The 21,000-nt window shown below is 42.1% G+C and overlaps 1 long non-coding RNA gene across 1 annotated transcript in view; it reads left to right on the top strand.

Moving 5' to 3' along the window:
- The first annotated feature begins 20,200 nt into the window (after positions 1–20,200).
- Positions 20,201–21,000, top strand: part of LOC144370425 (uncharacterized) — a 67,408-nt gene continuing 66,608 nt past the window's right edge. Inside the window, exon 1 of the long non-coding RNA XR_013430392.1 lies at positions 20,201–20,610. This is a non-coding gene — a long non-coding RNA (uncharacterized LOC144370425). The remainder of the gene's footprint in view (positions 20,611–21,000) is intronic.

Raw genomic sequence — 21,000 nt, 5'->3', positions numbered from 1 at the left:
ACAACTCAGCAGAGAAGTAGCTGTTACAAAACATGGGAGTCTCACCAGAAATTAACCCTGCTTGTACCTCGTCTGGACTTCAGTCACCAGAACTATGAAAAAATAAATTTCCACCACTTCAGCCATCCAGTCTCAGGTATTCTGCTGTGATGGTCTCTTTTTCTTTTTATTTGAATGTTTATAAGATTGTCCCTTTAGCATTAGAGCTCTAGAATTTTGTCAGGATGAATCTAAGTGTGCATCTTTTTTCATCAACTCTGTCTGGAACTTGTATCATTTTAATTTCTGGATATATCCCTTACCTCCAACCCTCAGGGAATTTTTCTTTTTGATCACTTATTTCTGCTTTTCTTTCTTTTTTTCCCCTTTGTAAAATCCTATTATTTGCATGTTTGGTGAAGGAGATTTATTCTCCAACCCTTTTATCTTTCATCTCAAGGTGTTTGTTTGTTTTTAATCTATGATGATTTGAGATATTTCTTCTCACTAATATTCCAGTGAATGGATTTGGGTCTTAGTAATGGCTGACTATTCTCTCAATCATTTAATTTATTGCACTTTATTATTTCAAAAATTATGATTTAAGGTATCTAGACAAGTTTATGAGTATTGTGTTAGAATTTTTTTTTACCATTTGTTTTATTCAAGAAATTCTAACTTACCTGACAATTTTCTGCTCCCATTAAATAATTTACCTCTACATGATTGACATCATAATACTCGTACAGTCTTCACTGGAAAATGTCTGATGTCACTGCTATGGCCCAGGAAATCTGTGAATAGGCGTAAAGAACATAATTAAGAAAAAATAATTTTTCTTGGCGTGAAACCAAGAAAGCAGCACAGACACTGCCACGGCCAGGCCAAAAGCACCAGCCATGGAGGTCCCTCCGTGAGCATAGTGGAGGGTTAAGGGAATTAAAGGAACATGCATTTTTGGGGAAGCTGAAGGCTTGTCTGGGTACAGAGCATTTAGAGACCAAGGACATTGCCCAACAAACCTGAAAGATGTGCTGCATGATCTCCCTGTGCAGGGAAAGAAGCTGACATCGCTCAAGGCATCGAGCAGAGGGCAAAGGAAGGAACCATTTTGCAGCCTTGGCAAGGGGGCTGGCAGCCGAGGAAGCCAGTTCTTGGCAAATTCAAGTTTGGCCCAAAACACAGGCCCAATAAACACATACTACACAACATAAAGTGTGCTTAAATGATCAGAAGAAAAGTAAACATGGAGGGAGGTTTACAGAGGGCACAAATGGTCATAGAAACCCACCTGGCTCTATTGCCCCCCCTCAAATTTGATCTCTTGCAGGACCTGCTCAGATAGACACATCTGGCCAAGATCTCAGTGGGGCTGGAGTGGGAGAGATTGGACTGAACCCAAGACCAGGAAACAAGGGTGTGCAGGTAATGTAGGGGACTGAGAACTGGCTCACCACCACATGAGTGGAACCCAGGGGACATCACTAGGATAAAGTTTTCTAGTATGAAACAGCAAGTACTGGGCACTGGAGGTGTGCTGACGTAAACTCTTCAGACCAACTAGCATTCAGGGAAGAGACTGGAACCTGAATGAATACATTACTGGAAAAAAAGAGAAAAGCTCCAAGTAGAGTTTTCTCATAATAGCACAGAATAATACTTATAGAGAGACAAAGTCACCATGAGACCTGTACAAAAATTCCATAAAATTCAACAAAACTAGAAAACCAATGGATGAGCAAAGCTGAGCACATACTGGTATAAATATGGGAGATGTGAGCAAAAAGTAAGCAAAAAGTAAGCAGGCAGAGAACAACACAGGCTGTACTGTACATCCTGAATGAAGAAATACATTACACAAGATCTGGAATGTAACTACATGTTCTTTGGTTTTGCATTATATTACAAAATAAAAGTACTGTGCTGGCACAGGAGCTTTCTAAATTTCTTATATATGGATAGGATTTAAGCATTAAAATAGATTTTAAAACATAAGTAAATATTATAGAATTTCAAGCAAAATCAATTTGTAGAGATGGTAAGCATCATTTAGGGAATTTGCATACTCCTTCAGGAGCCCTGGGTCTCTCTCAATGCCCCAAAGCAACCCTCACTGCTGTCCTTCTCCCTGCTCAGTGCATGCCCAAGGAGATAGAAATTATTCTGGAGCAGCTCCAGAGCATGGATGGCCATGGCTTAAGGTGGCTGATTGCAAAATTATTGTAGAGCCAAGGCTGCAGGCGCAGTTGACTTCAGGGTTTTTCCATGGTGAGATCTCTCCACATTGTTTTCCCCCATCCTGTCACGACCCCCCTTGCCCGCAAGGAAGACGCGACTCAGGAATCTTCTTTCAGCAGTTTATTCAGGCCCTTGATATTCTTCTAATAATTCTTCTACTACTCTTCGGATGCCCCTCCCAGCCTTAATAAAGCACCACGAACCCCAATGCAAAGCTGCCACGTGTACCCTTCTCACAGGGTGCTAGAAAATGACACGCCAACTTTCTCTGATAAGGAGCTGGGAACACGCCAACTCTTTTTGATATGGAGTTGTCCTTCACAGACCACAACAGAGCCAGCGCCATCATGTAATGGCGACCACAGTCAGCAGGAACGGCTCACCACAGCTCCCCCTTTTTGTTTCACTAAGACAATACAGGCGAGAGTAGAGGTCCTATCCCACCGTGCAAAAGTGGCTGCATAGTATGGGCCAGCCCCAGGGGGCGCCTTCCCCAGATCTGACACCATATCAGCCGACGCCGTTTTTCGTGGGGCGGGGCGGAGACACGTCAAACCCGCATGCAATAGGACATGCTCCCCTTGAGGTCCCTCTTCTCAATGGATCACTCAAGTGCAGTGCCTTGCCTCGCATCCTGTATCGTGACGATGGTGAGTAAGAGGGAATAGCTGAGGTTGAACTGTGGCCATGCAGAAGTACAACTACAAACAAGTTGGCAGCACCCTGAAAGAAAGGCACGGACTTTAAAGTGATAGATAAAGACCAGTGTGGAAACCCTTCTGCGTGCAATGGCAACAAGACCCGCAGAGTGCAAGGGCTTTCCAGCACTAAGAGAAAGACAAAAGAAGGACATGTCAAACCCAGTGCAATGTTATAATAACTTGGGGTGCAACGACCATGTCAAAGGCACTAGTGTAGAAACCCATCTGCGTGCAATGGTAGTAAGACCGGCAGAGTGCAAGGGCTTTCTGACACTAAGAGAATAACGAGGAAAGACATGTCAATCCCAGTGCAATGTTATAATAACTTGGGGTGCAATGACCATGTCAAAAGTTTAGTGCTTAAGATGCGCAAGCCAGACCTGTGGCGAGTTGCCAGTTTCTAAAGCAGCAAGAGCTTGTATGATCATAGCCTTATCTTGAGCACTACGAGCCTTAAGGCGACAGAGAAACCACAAACAGAGGAACATACCAAAACAACACAGTGCACCAAAAATGCCTACTCCCACCCACTCTTTAAAAAAGGAAAAAGCAGAAGATATCCAATTGGTGAATTGACCCAGAGTCACGGGATCGACATGGGTACTATTCAAGACAGCTATCTGGGTTAGTTGAGACTGGATCATGTCTTCCGCTTCCATGGACCAATTTCCGGCCAGATATCCACCAATGATGTGGGAAGCATTCCTGGAATTATTAAATCTGACAGAGGTTATACATAAATGTGCACGTTGGTCAATGCAGCCTAAAAGTACTAGGTCAGCCAATTCTTCTACCTGAGCTTGAAGAAAATCTATTCTCTGGTTGGTAGCTAAAATCCCTGACAAAATATGTTGATTAATCGCATTTTGCGATTCAAGTATAGTGGACGTTTGTTGAACAACTTGATTAATAGTGGCAGCAGTTTGTACTTGACTGGCCATGGCTACTCTGGCCGTAACTGCTGCAGCAGCAGACGCCGCCACGGCTGTCACTATAGCTGCTGTGATTCCAAAATCTCTGCGGACTCTAAGTAGCTCTACAATAGGAAATTTATCTGGATCCGCAGTGACTGGGATTGGGACAAAAGTTGGAATTTTCATAATTACTGCTACAGTCCAAGAACCATTCCAACACTCAGATAAGAAACAGGTAATAATAGAACAATCCAGCATCCCCGATGAGGTGTGATTAGCTAAAAGGAACAGGAACGGGGATTGGATACAGACCATTGCAGGAGGCAATGTGGCATAATGTAACAGAGAGTTGAACGAAACAGATGTAAGCCTATTACCTCGTTCACTCTCCTTAGTAGTGCCAGAAACATTAGCCAGCCAACTTTTGGCTCCTAGTAATTGAGCCAATGCGGAAATATCGGCTGAAGCCCCCTTCTCATTGGAAATGAGCCATTGAAACCAGGACCAACCTGTTCCTGTAGAGGAGTTGGCATTGTTGTTAAAGTTATAAACATATCTCTTCAGAGGGGGGGAAAAGGAGAAACCTTTAGCAACTTGATGTTTCTCCCAAGAATGATCCTGACAAGGCGTAAATGTCGGGGGAAAACCAAAATTAGGGGTACAGTAAGGAGGGGCCTTGAAATGAGTGGCATAGCAAGTACTATTAGAAGAAGGAGGCATTGGGATTAATACCTCGGAGATAATAGCTAAAGTAGTTATGTTTAAAACAGAGCTAGTTGCGGGGGTCCCTGAGCCTGATTGCTTCCCTGAAACTACTTGGCTCAATACAGCACTGAGAATACTCCCTGAGACTCGACTGGACCGCAATGGGTCCTCCCAGTTAGTCAAATTTTTGGTCTTAAGGCTAATACAATTAGTGTTCCCAAGACTGAAACAAAAAACTCCTGTGAGATTAACTTGAGACTGATTAAAAATATTTTCCATGTCCCCTCTAGGAGAGGTACAAGGAGCAGACATCTCACATGAGGTAGAAAAAAGAGTGGGGAGGACACTAGAATTACTATGAACTGGCATTGGCATTGGCCATGCCCGTGCCATTGCCCACCACTGCATTGGTGCCATCTGTACCGTTGGCACCAGCATCAGAGCCAGAGCACTCATCAGAATGAAGCTCCTCATCATGGGACTGTTGTGGCACCTCCTGCTGCTGGTTAGTAGATCTCGAGACTCTTCTTGTCAGGCGTTCAGGGATCCACAGCGGCTCAGTGCGATCCTGGGGAAAAACACATACAGATCCTCGTGCCCATGTCAGCACGGGGTCAGGGCCGTTCCATTGGCCCGTAAGAACATCCTTCCACTTAACATAGCCAGTCACAGAGGGCTGAGGGGACACATGTCTATCGGCCGCAGAGCGGCCATGAATATCCAAATTCAAAAAATTAATAAAAAGAGCTAAGGACAGGCGTTCTTTAGGAGTGTGGTCAACTCCTATTCCCCCTTTTTGTTTTTCTAAGGTTTCTTTTAAGGTGCGGTGGGCACGTTCAACAATGCCTTGCCCTTGAGGATTGTAAGGCAACCCATGAGCAAGTTGTACTCCCATAGTAGAACAAAAAGATGTAAACTGTCTGCCCATATAAGCAGGTCCATTATCAGTCTTAAGGGATGCAGGTGCACCCCATGCTTCCCATGCCTCTAAGCAATGAGTAATAACATTACGTGCCTTTTCTCCCGATAAAGCAGAAGCATGAATAATTCCAGAGTATGTGTCAATAGAAACATGGACATATTTGAGGTTACCAAAGTCAGGCACGTGAGTTACGTCCATTTGCCAGACGACCAATGGCTTCAATCCTCGTGGGTTTACACCATAAGTAGGAGGATGAAGAAATGTGACACAATGAGGACATTGTAATACTATCTGACGAGCATCTGCTCTGGAGATGGAAAAACGTCTACGCAGTGTCATAGCATTGACATGAAAGTTGTGATGAAACAATTTAGCTTCTTCTAAGGAGGAGGCCAAGCATACCAACTGGCTTCTAGTTGCTGAGTCAGCACAGGCATTACCCTGTGATAACGGGCCAGGAAGAGAGGTGTGAGCCCGAATGTGCATTGGATAGAAAGGGGCAGTACGGCTACGGATAAGCTGTTGAAGCTGATTAAAGTAAGCAGACACAGTATGGGTGTCACTAATAGCTCCTACAGCCTCCAGAATTTTGAGCGCCTGCACCACATAGATGGAGTCCGAAATGAGATTGAAAGGAAAAGAACACTGTTTAAAAACTTCAATGACAATTTGTAGTTCTACCCATTGTGGATTTCCAGGAGCAAATTGATGCTGGACAGGGGGACAGTCATTAATCACATAAGCTCCCATTCCAGACTTAGAGCCATCAGTAAAAATATTAACAGCCCCCGGAATTGGAGTGGGTGAAGTCACTTTAGGGAAAATGATAGGATGCTCTTTAACAAAATGGAGTAATGGATGAGAAGGGTAATGATTATCAATATCTCCTTGAAACGAGCAACATAGAATGGCCCAGTTGTCTAGAGTAGCACACAAAACATTAATTTGAGCTTTAGAATAGGGTATGATAAGAGAAAAAGGTGCTTGTCCAAAGAATTGAATGCTCTGTTGAATCCCTCTAAGTGCTAACGCTGCAACAGCATCAGGATAGTATTCTAAAGATTTTCCTGGGGATACATGTGGGTGGATCCATAGTAAAGGCCCATCTTGCCACAGCACTCCAGTAGGCTGCCGCATAGTGGCAAGCACACATAACTGGAAAGGTTTATCACTCTGGAGCCTGCATAGAGTAGCATGTTGTATAGCTTCTTCTACTTTTATAAGGGCCGCTCTGGCCTCTTTAGTGAGGGTACGAGGGGAAGTAAGATCTGGATCACCCTTAAGAATAGCATACAAAGGCTGGAGCACGATATTAGGAATATGTAAATAACCTCTTATCCAATTAATATCTCCCAACAGTTTTTGAAAATCATTTAAAGTTTGGAGATCTTGAGTTCTTATAGTAACTTTTTGTGGTTTTAACATGTCATATCTAATCGTCGCTCCCAAATACTGAATAGAATCCCCTGTTTGAACCTTTTCAGGTGCAATATGTAATCCATACTGAGCTAACAACTTCACCAGGTCTTTAGAGGCCTCATAAACTGACTGTTCTAATTTGGCTGCCAATAATACATCATCCATATAATGAATAATCTTGATGGAAGGATATTGTTGTCTGAGAGGTGCGAGTGCCTTCCCTACATACATCTGACAAATCGTAGGACTGTTAGACATTCCCTGTGGTAAAACAACCCACTCAAACCTTAGATCTGGTTCCTCATGATTACACGAGGGAAGGGTGAAGGCAAAACGCTGTGAGTCCTTAGGATGCAAAGGAATAGAAAAGAAACAGTCTTTCATGTCAATAGCAATGATATGCCAGCCCTGAGGAACAGAGGAAAGCAGCGGCAGCCCTCTTTGAATGGGCCCCATAAGTTGCATTTGAGCATTAACTGCTCCTAAATCATGCAGTAGGCGCCACTTCCCTGATTTTTTCTTAATGACAAATATGGGAGTATTCCATGGAGAAGTAGAATGTTGAATGTGGCCCAAGTCAAGTTGTTCTTTAACTAGGTCATGGGCTGCTGCCAGTTTAGCCGAGGGAAGGGGCCACTGAGGCACCCAAACAGGCTCCTCGGTGAGCCAAGTTATGGGTATTTGAGCCCCAGCGGCCCCTATGAAAAACCCAGACCGAATCTGTCAAGTTTTTGATGACCTTGCACAGGGTGTTTACGCCCCAGTAGATGTTTTCCTAGTCCTAGACCTGGCCTATACCCCATATTTTGCATAATCTGTTGAGACATTAGGGAATAGTTATTACTAAGGGTGAACCCCATGTCTTCCATCAGATCACGGCCCCATAAAGAAATAGGTAAATCAAGCACATAAGGTTGAAAGGTACCACTGTGTCCCTCCGGGTCCTTTCAGGATAGATGTCTGTAGCTAATTTGAGGAGCTTGGGCATATCCAAGTCCCCTTAAGGATTGATCAGAAGTCTGTACTGGCCATCCCTTAGACCAGTCTTTAAGGGCTATAATACTACGGTCTGTGCCTGTATCTAGCAGTCCCACAATAGATTTACCCTCTATGATTAATTCCAAGGTGGGGCGGTTGTTTATACCCAATGACAAATAGATACAATTCCCTCCAGTGCTACCAATCTCACTTCCCATCCGTGACCGTGAGTCAGCCGGGAAGTGGTTATGTAAACTAGGCAAAATTAGTAATTGAGCAATCCGATCCCCTGGGGAGATAGACACAATGCCTCTTGGAGCTTCCACCATGACTTTTACTGTCCCCACTGTATCAGGGCTTATGACTCCAGGAAAAACATGAAGACCTTGTAAAATAGAGGAAGCACGTCCAATCAATAAGCCCACAGCGCCAGGTGGTAAAGGCCCTTTGAACTCAGTTTCTACCAACTGGACTCCCATCTTAGGTGTTAATACGAGTCTGGAGGTGGAACAGAGGTCCAATCCCGCTGCACCTGTAGTGGCTCTCCGCGTCTCATGGGATGGCGTAGAGATGGCCATGTCTCGGGTTCGGGTGTGACATTCTCCATTGCCCCATATATTTGCGGGCCCTGGGGTCGAGGGCCCCTCCGGCCGTTTTTTGACCCAGTTAAAATAGGCCGCCCATGGATGTCCCTCACTGATCTACACTCTCTTGCCCAATGCTTCCCCTTTTTACATTTTGGACACAACCCCGGTAAACGAGGGCCATTGGAAAAGCCACCATGGGGAGGTCCATTGAAATTGTCTTTTTTGGGACAGTCACGCCTGAGATGACCAGGCTGACCACAATGGAAGCATGTCCCGGCACCAGAACTGCCCCTTTTTGTAACTCGAAGGACAGCAGCTGCAAGACCTGCATTAGTTAAAGGTCCTCCAAGCTCTCTACACACCTTTATCCATGTCTCTATGTCTTTATTTTTATAAGGAGTAATCGCTGTTTTACATTCTTTGGTGCATTGCTCAAAAACCAATTGCTTGATAAGGGGCATGGCTCTATCAGGATCTCCAAAAATTTTTCCAGCAGCATCCACCATCCTTGCTACAAAATCTGAAAAGGGTTCTGTAGGGCCTTGTATAATTTTAGTCAGGTTACCAGACACCTCTCCTCTATTAGGAAGTGATTTCCATGCCCGAATGCAAATATTATTAATCTGGTCATATACTTCAGGAGGAAATCCTGTCTGTTGATTAGCAAATCTCCCTTGCCCCAAAAGCATGTCCCTGTCCCAATGGGGGTGTCCTGCTGTATGATTTTGGGCGGCTTGCTCTGCTGTGCCCTCTAGCACAAATGTTCTCCAGTCCAGATATTTGTCTGGGGAGACACAAGCCCGAACGAGGCTAGCCCAATCAGAGGGAGTCATGCAGTATCTGGACAGATTCTCCACCTGAGTTAGTGTAAAGGCGGCATCAACCCCATAAGTGCGCACAGACTCTGCCAGGGTCTTTACAATCTTGAAATCCAAAGGCTCATGAAATCTTCCCCTATTATCATCCTGAAAAACTGGATAAGCAAGACCCATCTCAGTGTTAACAGCCCTCCATGTTTGGGCGTGGAAACTTCGTCCTGAAACACCCCCGCCATACGGAGGCGGATCGGGAGGCCGCCCGTTCCCGAGCCCTTGCTTATCTCTGTTCCCTCTACCTAAACTCCCTAACTGCCGGGACAGCGTTTTTATCTCCTCCTCCTCAGCGTCTTCTGCCTCTGACCCACTTTCGCATGGGGGCGTGCGCAGCACACTGAGATCTGGATACAGTCTCCTCCCGTTCTCCACGCCCCGCACACTCCCTTCTTCCTGAGACACTTTACTCTCTGTTGTTTCTGATTTTTCCTCATGCAATTGTTCTAAAACCTCCTGCCCCTTAACAAGCGCTTCTTGGCATCTGCCATCCGTAAGACAACTACGGACCATCTTCCAGAGGGGTATCACCCCGCCCTCTAGCATGTCCTGTTCACGAGCAAAGTCAAGGTCTTTGCCTAATTTATCCCAGCTGGGTGTAGTGAGGCTGCCTGAAAATGCAAACCACGGTGCAGCTGTATCCACCCTCTGTAAAAATTTCTCTAAGGTACTGCGTTTCACCTCCAGTCCCTTGGAACGTAAAAGGCCATCTAAGGCCAGAAGAAGTGGACTTGAAGTCACGGCACCCATGACGCAACACAAGAAAACACAGAAATCGAAAGTGAAAGTACACAAAACAAAACGAACATACACAGAAAACAAAAACGAAAATACAGAGTGCAATTGCTATGAGATGTAACGCTCTCTCTTTTTACAGAGGAGCAGGTACCTTTTAATGCTCCCTCTTTATGTATAGAGGAGCCTCCGCTTTTTAACAGCGGGTCCCACCTTACCTGGGACTTACCGGTGCACCTCCCTGACTGCTGAAAGTTCTGGTTCCTGGGTGTTTCTTTGTTTCTTTTCTCCCGGGTCTCGGCACCACTTGTCGCGACCCCCTTGCCCGCAAGGAAGACGCGACTCAGGAATCTTCTTTCAGCAGTTTATTCAGGCCCCTGATATTCTTTTAATGATTCTTCTACTCTACTTCTACTACCCAAAATAATAATTGGATGCCCCTCCCAGCCTTAATAAAGCACCTCGAACCCCAATGCAAAGCTGCCACGTGTACCCTTCTCACAGGGTGCTAGAAAATGACACGCCAACTTTCTCTGATAAGGAGCTGGGAACACGCCAACTCTCTCTGATATGGAGTTGTCCTTCACAGACCACAACGGAGCCAGCGCCATCATGTAATGGCGACCACAGTCCGCAGGAACGGCTCACCACAGTTTACTTGTCATTGGCCAAATATTTGAATTTACTTTCTGCTTCACTGACTTCCCTGCTTGTTCTGAGACCTTCTGGCCTTTTCCCACTTCTCTATCACCTAAGAATTGCATCAGGACTCGGTTTATTCTTTCCTTTCATACAGGTCTAATGGAGTAGAAAAGATTTTTGGATTTTTAAAAATACATTGTAGCTATTTAAGATGTAAGTATTTAAGAAAGCGACTTTAGCCCAACAATGAAAATAGCGTTGTATGGACCGATCTGTAGGAAAGTAAAGCTACCACAGTGAAGTATTTTACTCCTTTGGCAGCTTGGAATAATTTTGCCATATACCACCCTGACTTGCTTCTGTGGTAAGAAAGTATGGTACATACTTTTATATGTAGCAGCTCGAAAAAATAGGTATGATCACAATGGAATCATTAAAACTTACTCAGAATTTTTGTGTCATATGTAATTTCTAACAATAGTTTGTTGATTGACATATGTCAGACATCTTAAGGTATGCATCCTTGTTGAGTTAGCCTTTTTAAATCAAGACAATGTGAATTTCAATATATACCATTCATAGGACTTACCTAGCCACATGTTTTTTTAATCAAATATATGCTGTTAATGACAAGGCTTAGAACAAAATATGTATATTATACATACATGTAAGGAAGAATGGACTTCTTTAAAAATCTGATTAGAGCACAAGTTTGATTAAACAGCATGTTGAGTTGTGTGGCTTCAGCACACCTATCAGACCACTATCAGTTCAATTCAGCATAGTTAAGTTTATCTTAGGGTACAATGTAGATGTTTTAACACATATAACTTTGAGCACACTGTCACCATTCCCATATCTTAAATTTAGAAACTTTCCTAGGTTACAGGTAACCAAAAACTGAAAGACATATATTTTCTTTTTAGGGACTTAGCAGATCTTTGTACCATTTAGCAACAATTTGCCACAGTAAGAACAAACAAAACCCTACTATCTGTGTACTAATTCATTTGTACCTCTATACTTGCAAGAAAGATAAAATTTACTGCTATGTCATTTGTTTGTTTAAAAACACAAACAGCTTCTTTAAAGATGAACATGATGCCACAGTTCTTACTTGTCCATTCCTTGGGACAATTGAGAGGTTTTATTTCACTTTCTCTATCATAGAAATAACAACAATAAAAAGTAATGTGTAGAGAGTGCTTACTATATATTAGGCACTGTCTTGGGACATACAATTCTTATTTCAGGAAACAATCCCTTGGCATAGTACAATTATTCTCATTTGACAAAGGAGGAAATAAGGAACTGACTCCAGGACACCTATACAAGTGAGAAGTAGAGGAGGGAAAGGAAGAGAAAGAGGGAAATTCTCAAAGGGAATTAGCAAACTAACAATGATGTCTTCTCAATTAAAATTTGAACAAGTCAGTCCTTTTGTCCTTGGGGTCCTTAAGTAATGCTGGCCCATAGGAATTAAAATCATTTGAATGAAGATCATGTGTTTCTTCCATATACCAAAGTGTCCGGCAAATTTTAGAAACTTATTAAGTTTGTGTTTATTTGAAAGACTAAAAGAATATACCAATCAATAGATCAATTAAAAATTTTCTATAACTTTGAGAAATGACTTCATAACTTACATTAAAATCACTAATAACATTTAATTTAGTAGGCAGAATATTCTAGGGACATATCCCAAAATATGAAAATAATAATATAAATATCCAGTAAATAGGTATATTTGTGAGCACTATATGAGAGAATAACTCATGATCACTACAAATGAAAATCATGAAGAAAGTAAAATGTGAAATGGAAGAATGATTATGATAGAATGCTGGGTAAAAAAGAACACAGAATTTTAGTGTAGGAAGATGTAACTTCTAGAGAAGGATGGAAGTGTACAACAATATATTAATATGTGTATTAAAGTAATTAGCAGTAGAGATGGAATTACAAATCTTTATATCTACCATTCTGTTTTCCTATTTGTGTGGCCTGTTTAGTAATAGCCTTTTAAAAGAGCACAGATTTACATTCTTACAGAGTTACTACATAGTAACTCCAGTCATCAACTTAAACCTGCACTAGTCAAAAAAAAAGTCTTTTTCTAGAATCTAATTGTACCACATTTTAACATGTGTAATTGAAAAATAAGGTCTTAAGATCAACTTAAGAGAACTCTGATCTGAGCCAAGGTAGCTAGATTTCTTTACTATAGAAACTTTCCCTTACCTACCAGTATGGGATTATGCACTGGAAATCTATTTGAAAGGAAAAGAACACAACATATCTCAAAGTTGTAGACAACAGAACACTAATAAACAAGTGTGTTAGTTGGCTTTCTGTTGCTGAGATAATCAACCTATAAGGAGAAAAGATAATCTGGCTCATGGTTAAAGAGGTTGCAGTCCATGATCAGTTGGCCTCATTGCCTCAGGACCTATGGAGAAATAGTACATCAGTGGAAAGTACATGCTGAGAGAAACTGTAGAACTCATGGCAGCCAAGAGAGGAAGGCTGAGGTCCCAATATTCCCTTTATGGACACAACCCAGTGGCCTACCTTGCTACCCCAGTTCCCCACCTTAAGGTCCCACCACTTCCAATAGAACCGTAGGTTGAGGACCAAATCTCACCAGATGAATTTTTGGTTGACATTTAAGATCCCATCTGTGACAAGGATATCACTCAGGACTAGAGTTATAGGAAAGAAAATATGGGAAGCCTTCCCTTCAACAACAATTAGTATCTTTATATCTCAATTTCCTGCAGAGAAAAATGAGATTCCTGAATCTGATTTTTCAGAGGATTGAATGAGAGACGTGTTTTTCTTGGAGATGTAAACTTGGCAACAGATGTGAGTATGAAATAGTTGCTTAAAAGTAAATGTAATTTTCTTCACTGAAGGGTTATATGCACAAACCTGTGCTCAGCAGAAGCAAGGTTTTATTTACCCAATGACAGTGTGAGTGTACAAGCAACATGCATTTATAAGCAAATAGATAATATTCTCAGCATATTAATTAGGAACTAATTAGTTCTATTATGCTTTTCAGTTTGTTTAGCATATTCACCCATGTGATTTCAATCTAGCTTCACTCCAGTCCTGGGAATCAGGAAAGTCAAGTAGTGTTATTAATTCCACTTAACTGATGAAGAGAGCCACAGCTCAGAGGGATTAAAATACTTGCCCAAGGTTATGCAGCTTGATAATCCTAAAACTGTAACTCTGACTTGGGTTTTCTGGCTCTACACCTCATTCCCCACCCCAATCCCTATGTACTTAGTTCTCCTATTCAATGCCAATTCATTAGGCAAAGCCCCTTGGATTGGATATGGAAATTCAGGTCTATTTTATATTTGAAATGTGAAAGAAAAAAAAACACTAAATTAAAAACAGTTTCCTATGGTAAAATTCGTTCAAGTGTTTGTGTGTTGTCATAGAGTGCCCAGGAAAGAGAATATAATGGAGAATTTCTGACAATAAAGCCCTTGGATAGATCAGGAAGATCCAGAAAGGAGACAAGGAGTTTGTTACACCCTTGGAAGCTGTTGTTTTGGAAGTGTGTTGGCCTGGTGGAATAGAGGAAACCCTAATCCCTTGCCAGTTACTACTTAGATCTCACCACCAGTCTCTAGAAAGTAGAGGAATATTGAAGGCAATGTGCCTGTGTCTCTAAGGAAATTCTCTTCTCTAGGCAATTTTGGATCAGATGAAAAGCAATACACTATATGCAAAACCAGATTTATTTTGTGAGCCCCTTGAACCCTTTAAAATATCCATAATTGGGGATTATTTCAGAAACAAGTGTCAAGAAAATGCATGCTCCAAAGATTTTATCAAGGGAAGGAAAAAAAAAATGTGAGCAGCTTGAGAGCTCAATTTGGAAGAGCAATTTGCCTACAGATGTGCTGAAAGCCATAGCCAAGTAGGAATGACGCCATTTTCCTACTTGGCTATGACTTTCAGCACAGATGTACATGATTAACAAACTTGGGTCAAAAAAGAAGCCAATCATAAAAGTGTGAGTTGGATTGAGGTAGAGGAATGGGAAAGTGATAGTCACTTGCAGAGCTGATATACTCTCACTTGAGAGCTTTCCCCATTTTTAGAATGTTTAGTCCAGTGATATTACTAAGAGATTTAGTTTTGAGGGAAAAAAGAATGTTTGACTTTACACTAACCTACTATGAATTTGCTAAATTATTTTTCTATGACATTACATCATACTTTATTCTCTCTTTATACCAGTGAGTATTTTTCCATACCCCCTTCCCACCAAATGTATTTTGATTTTCCAGATATACTAGATGGAAAAAAAGGGGTATAAAAGGCACCTGCTATACAGCATCCCATTGAACCCTATTTAAATTCTTCAGGTTTGAATGTGTGCATTATCCTGAGATATTTTGTGTTTGTTATTTCAGAAAAGCCAGGAAGGAGGATGTCTTAAAACTAATTAAATAGACCATGCATTCAATAATACATTTTGTGGGGTTAAGAGCTCATATGCAAAGTTGCAGCCTAAGGAGAATTAACAGCTGAATAAGAATGTCTCTAATGATTAGGCTTCTTTCTTCCTCCCACTTATTTCTAAATCCCAAGAAGAGTTGAGAAATGGGCAGAGAGGGATAAAGGAGAGAGTGGCAGAAAGCAACCCGCATTGGGGTTTGAGGTCTACAGGGACTAAGGATTGTTGCTCCTTTCAGAGACCTCATCGATAAACTGTTCCTTCATTGTATTAAGTGCAATCCATTATCTTCTGTGGTTCACATCAGAATAAATTTTATATTCCAATTTCATATTTTGGTAGCAGAACCTGACAAGCCAGATTCCAAATTGTCCTCATTAGAAGTGATGGGAAGGGAATAAGCAGAGTGAAGATATTTGTCAGCTATCCCTGCTTGAGAATGACAGAAATTAATTACTCCTTCATCTGTGTCTTCACAGCAGTTGGTACCTCAATTGTGCCTATTGTTGTTGCATTTATTCCTAATTCTTTTTTTCATGTCATTCTCACTGTCCCCACACTCACCATTAGATGGTAACTTATCCTCTTGGAAATATATGGTCCTGTGCTCTCTCATCTACCCCTCAGTGCCCTGTATACATTATGTGTAGGAAGGAAGGGAGAAGCAGGGAAGGAGGGAAGATGCAGGCAAGAAATACTGCATTAGGGATTTGGTTAGTGTCAAGGGTGGGACTGGAGGCTGAAAAATGGATGAGCTGGGGGGGGGCGAATGGATTTGAGGGTTTTTCAGTGGGAAAAAAATGGGAGACAATAATGTTAGACCAAATGCAAAATCTGATTTCAAATGCACTTGCATTTTTCTGTGATTATTGCTGAGAGTTTTGCAGAGTCGGCTGTTTCAATTTGTATTAAAGTAGATGGGGCCAACTTTTCAATTTATTCCACTGCTAAATAATTAATCTGCCACTTGGGATTTTAGTAAACTGACCAGGAGTTGCATTACTAGTGTACAAAATAGCTCTGTGATGGGTCTTATCACTTTCCAATTCAGGTTTCATATTTCTTTGAGAAACCATACTTTGAATCTGAATCATATAATTGCTCTTTAATAAAGAAGTAAATTACAATAATTTAAATAACATTTTAAATATCTCACCTGGTTTCCTTTAACATATAAATTTTCTGTGATTTATAGATTCTGTATCAAATATAATTCTTCCTAATTTCTTTCTCTTACAGAAACTTAGCTTGCAGAATATCATATGAAGTAAACTTTAAAAAGCTAGGAGAATCTGAAGTTCATAACCATTCTGAATCAAATTGTGAAACATGATATATTAAGAAAGATGTAATGTTTTGAAAGACCAACAATAAAAAAATTAAGAGTTAAAAAAAAAAATAAAATGCTGAAATCCAAAAAAAAAAAAAAAAAGATGTTTAAAACTTTCCACAATTGTTTATTCCTTGCTTTTTTTTTTACAACATGAGGTGGTAGTAATTATTTTTTATGTAGCAACCATTTTTTTTATCTGAAATGCAATTTTTTATAAATAAAGTTTCTATGTATAAAAAAAAAGATGAATAGAATAGACATCTTAGAGCCTTCATAATGCTGAAACTACTCTTCACTCCCTTGTTAGTCAACAATTATCTGTATAATGGCTAGTTAATAAGCTATGCTTGAGGACCCACTGAAAATCCTAGACAAGGTATCTGTGACTTGGCATTTGTAATCCAAAAATATTAAGAAAACAGGAAGGCCCAAACTCTTGATTTATTCTATGAATGCATAAAATATTCTATTCATCTAAAAAAGTTTTGCCTATTGGTTAGTAGACTTAGCCCTTGAAATCAGTATATTAAGATAGAATTAAAGAAATCAAAAGTGAAGGAAACGCATGCAGAAAGGTAGATGTCATCCAACTTTGTGACATGGAACTAACTCGTGCATCAGTGCTTGATAGAACAAAAGTGAGAACAAGGTTGTGTGGAAATCCAGTTTGGCTCTTGAATGTTCAGTCACCTTCTTGATCATGGTAATGGAAGCTGTAACAAGGGTTGGATCAGAGTGAAAACTCCATACCCACCCTCCATTCCCTGAGCAGGCATGGTCTTTGTTTACTGAACAAGAAGGAAGCAGCTGAGGTGGAGAGATTGTCTGGGCTTACAAACAGCAGTCTAGAAGGTGACTAACACCACCATGAGAGGAATATGCATCCATGTTGCATCCTCCTGTTCCCATTCACAGAAGCCACACAGGGCAGCACATATATCTGGCTTGTTTAGTTCTTGATCTCAGATGGAGATTCTCTGTCACAGAAGTCAGCCACTGCAGGACTTGGGTGGTCTCCATGTGGAACACATCTCCACTTTGAATCCGTTATGACTTTGGGGAAGTTTGAGTTCCCTGATGGGCCAGTCCAGGTGGTGAGTTCATTCCTGTGGCAAAGGAGGTGAGGCCTGCAAATGAGGAGGAGTAGAAAAATCAGAGTAAGAAAGATACTTCCAGAGAAAAGAACATTTTGTTCCTAATATTTTCTATTTAGTGATTCCATCTTGTCCTCTGTCAGAGCTAGCTGCTCAGGTATATTTATTCATAGTTCAAAGCTAGTTGACAGCAAGTATCAACAAATACTCTCAAGCCTTAGCCTAATTAAAAATGGTTAGCTGAGTCAAGATCCTTCAAGGAGATGATGAGAGGAACAGAAACCAAGGTCAGCATCTTATTAAACCCTTGTTTCTTTCAGACCTTTTCAAAAATTGAATTTGATATTTTTCAGTAATTTAGGGGGAATTGAACTTCACTGAACTTCCTTTAAATGAAGGGAAAGGGTTAGTGCTGAAGATGAAATCAGAAATGGAAGGCACAGGGTTAGTGTTTAAGAGGAAATCAGATATTTGGAAATATCTGATGCCTAATGGAACTATAGTTTGAATAACATTCACAATAATAAATTTATATTTATCCTCAGAAAAGTCATAAAATTTGGAAAGAACGTATTCATATAGTTTTTTCGGCATTGCTAAGCACAAACAGGACTCAAATCTTGCATTTTGAATTGTATTACAATTTGTTAGTTCTTTTTAAAATGTACTTTTCATACTAATTTTAAATAATCGGTGAAAATATCTCTTCTTTGCATTTTTTGCTCTATGTTTATGCCATGATTAATTTCAACTAGTTATTTAATTGTAAGAGTCCTAGAAGATAGTTGGCACACATGGTTACTGAATGGATGGTAGCATATTTTGAATGCCTAATTTTTGAAGTTTCCTATAACAAACTCTTCATAAAGCAATTTGTAAGCCTCTTTTCAGCAAGTCCATGTTGTAAAATTTGTTGAGTATACAGGTTAATCATTATGGATTTGGAATCAGATTTGAAATCACCTCTGCTATTTCTTACCACTGAGTGTCTTCGGAAGAAAAGTAATGAAGCTTCCCTCCATAAAGCTCAGTTTATGACCTGTAAAATGGGATAATATCTAGATATCATAATATCTAGTTCAGAGAATTGTGAAACTTACATAACATGATGTGATGTTTTGCACAGAGTGTATGACACTATAAAGGCTCCATGTAATAGAAAAACTCTTGGCAACATAGTTATATTTATACTACAATATGTACATATTGCTCTTCCAAGAACAAAGAACTGGACATTACCATTGGAAGAATAATCAATCCTTCTTAAGTACTCAGATTCAAAATAAAAACTGTTGCAGAGTGGATGTAAAAGAGCAATGTCCTTGTTCCCTTGGTGCTGCAGTGCTCTGCTTTCAACCTGAGATGGGCTGAGTTCTCTGCTGCTTGGTATTGATCCTTGCCAAGGACAACTGGGTGTCTGTTTAGGTCACTGCCACAACATGTTTCCAACTGTTCAAGTCAGGTACAGTGGTCCACAGGCTCGACTGAAAGTCACCAATCACCCTGTCACAGAGCCAGGTAGTCAAGCCAGCTGTTGTCACCCCTTTGCATCCCTGGTATGGATGGGTTATGGCAGTTGCTGCCACTTCTGCATCCCTGATAGGACACTTACGCACAACTTTGGGACTATGTCATCTATGAAAAGCTTGTCCCACCACAGTGCCAACTGCTGATTCTATTAGACCATGATTCAGTCCCTGCTGGTGTCTTGGTTTCCCTGAGGACTCTGCTTGACCACTGCAACTGTTAAGGGCACTAAGGACCTTTGCTAGACCACAAGTGGCATGGTAAGTGTCCAGTACAGCACCAAGCACAATGAATGCACACAGTAGGTGTTCAATAACTGTTTCGTTAGCTGAATTTAGGAAGAAAATGCACACTTAAAGGCTCAGTTCTTGGTTGCTGGTAGGTCAAAAATAAAAACTGAGTTTCAAGAGAAATAAATATTAAAGTCCTCATGGGAGACATTCATAATCTATCTGTAGAAAGCGAATAATCCAACTTAGAAACATAAAACACAGAGTGACAAAAATTTAGCCTAAGTACAAAATGAAGAGATGGAAAAAGGAGCTTTAGGTGTGAGCTGGCATTGTTAGGGAAATCTTCAGGAAGCAAGGACCTAACAGGTGGCCTGAATCAACTGGAAGGCAGCCAAACCAGGGGTTATTATTGATCCTCTGGTGCTTCTGCCTCCAGGCACAACTGTCACAGCTCCAGGGATTCTCCCCCCCCCACCCCGCCCCCAACTGGAAGCCCATCCCAGGGACCTGTGGGGCCACACTCACTCACGCGCCCAACCGCCCAACCGCCGCCCCTACCCAGCTTGAGGGCGCCCCCTGGCGGTAGGCCGGCCTGGGTGGGCGGGGCACCCGGCTCCCATCAGCCCGCACCACAGGGACCAACTGTCAGTTGGTCACAGTCGCCGCGCGCCATCCCCACCATCAGTGGGTCCGAATGGCGCCTCCAATAAGCAACTCACCTGCCGCCCTCAGGATGGCCCGGAGCCGGCGCCGCGTCCTGGGAAGCTGGAGGCGACCGAAGTTCCGAGGACGGCGGCTAACTTCGTGGAAAGGGCGGCCTCAGCGCGTCTGCTTTTGCACAGCTGCCTGCCACCGGCTGAGCGCAGGGTCAGGCCCGCGGACGCCACGCCAGGGGGAGCCCGGGCACCACTAGAGCGCGACCTGAGTGGCGCCGCTCTCCTGCCAGGTACTGCCTCAAGCTCCCTCAGCGGGAGCAGGCGCTGCGGAGGAGCAGGGCGGACAGTAGGCTCCCTGCCTGCGGGATCTGCACCTGCATCTGGGGCCTTGGGTCTGTAGGCAATGCAGTGGGTCGCGTGCACGCCATCCAGCCAAAGAGAGCACAAGACACAGCACCTATTTCAAGAATATTAAAGCTCTCATAGAGAGAGGATTTATACAATAGAAGCAGTTGGAGATACAAGGAAGACGAATGATCATGAAACATTGAAAGAGAACAGCGGGGAGTTGACAGGACTCCACAAGGCAGGAGGAGTGGTAAGATGCTGCCATGGAATTGTACAGTGCATTTATTATGTTTTTTTTTAAAGGGAGAGTGAGAGAGGAGAGAGAGAGAGAGAGAGAGAGAGAGAGAGAGAGAGAGAGAGAGAGAGAGAGAGGTGCTGAGGATCGAACCCGGGCCGCACGCATGCCAGGCGAGCGCGCCACCGCTTGAGCCACATCCCCAGCCCAACATTTTTTATGTTTTAAGCCATTGGTAAATTCACCATCCCAGGTTGATTAGCAGGGCTTTAGCTGGAGCCAAGGCTCTCCTTCTCATGCACTACTGATCCATGCCTTTACCTTTCTTTATCCACCATAGATCATGTCCCAGCAGCAACTCTATCTTCGGGTGAATTTCAACCATCTCCAACCACTCCAGCCCTG

The sequence above is a fragment of the Ictidomys tridecemlineatus genome, chromosome 14 (assembly GCF_052094955.1).
Source record: "Ictidomys tridecemlineatus isolate mIctTri1 chromosome 14, mIctTri1.hap1, whole genome shotgun sequence".
Lineage (NCBI taxonomy): Eukaryota > Metazoa > Chordata > Mammalia > Rodentia > Sciuridae > Ictidomys > Ictidomys tridecemlineatus.
Note: the sequence above shows the minus strand (reverse complement) of the source record. Positions and strands in the feature narration are given on the sequence as shown.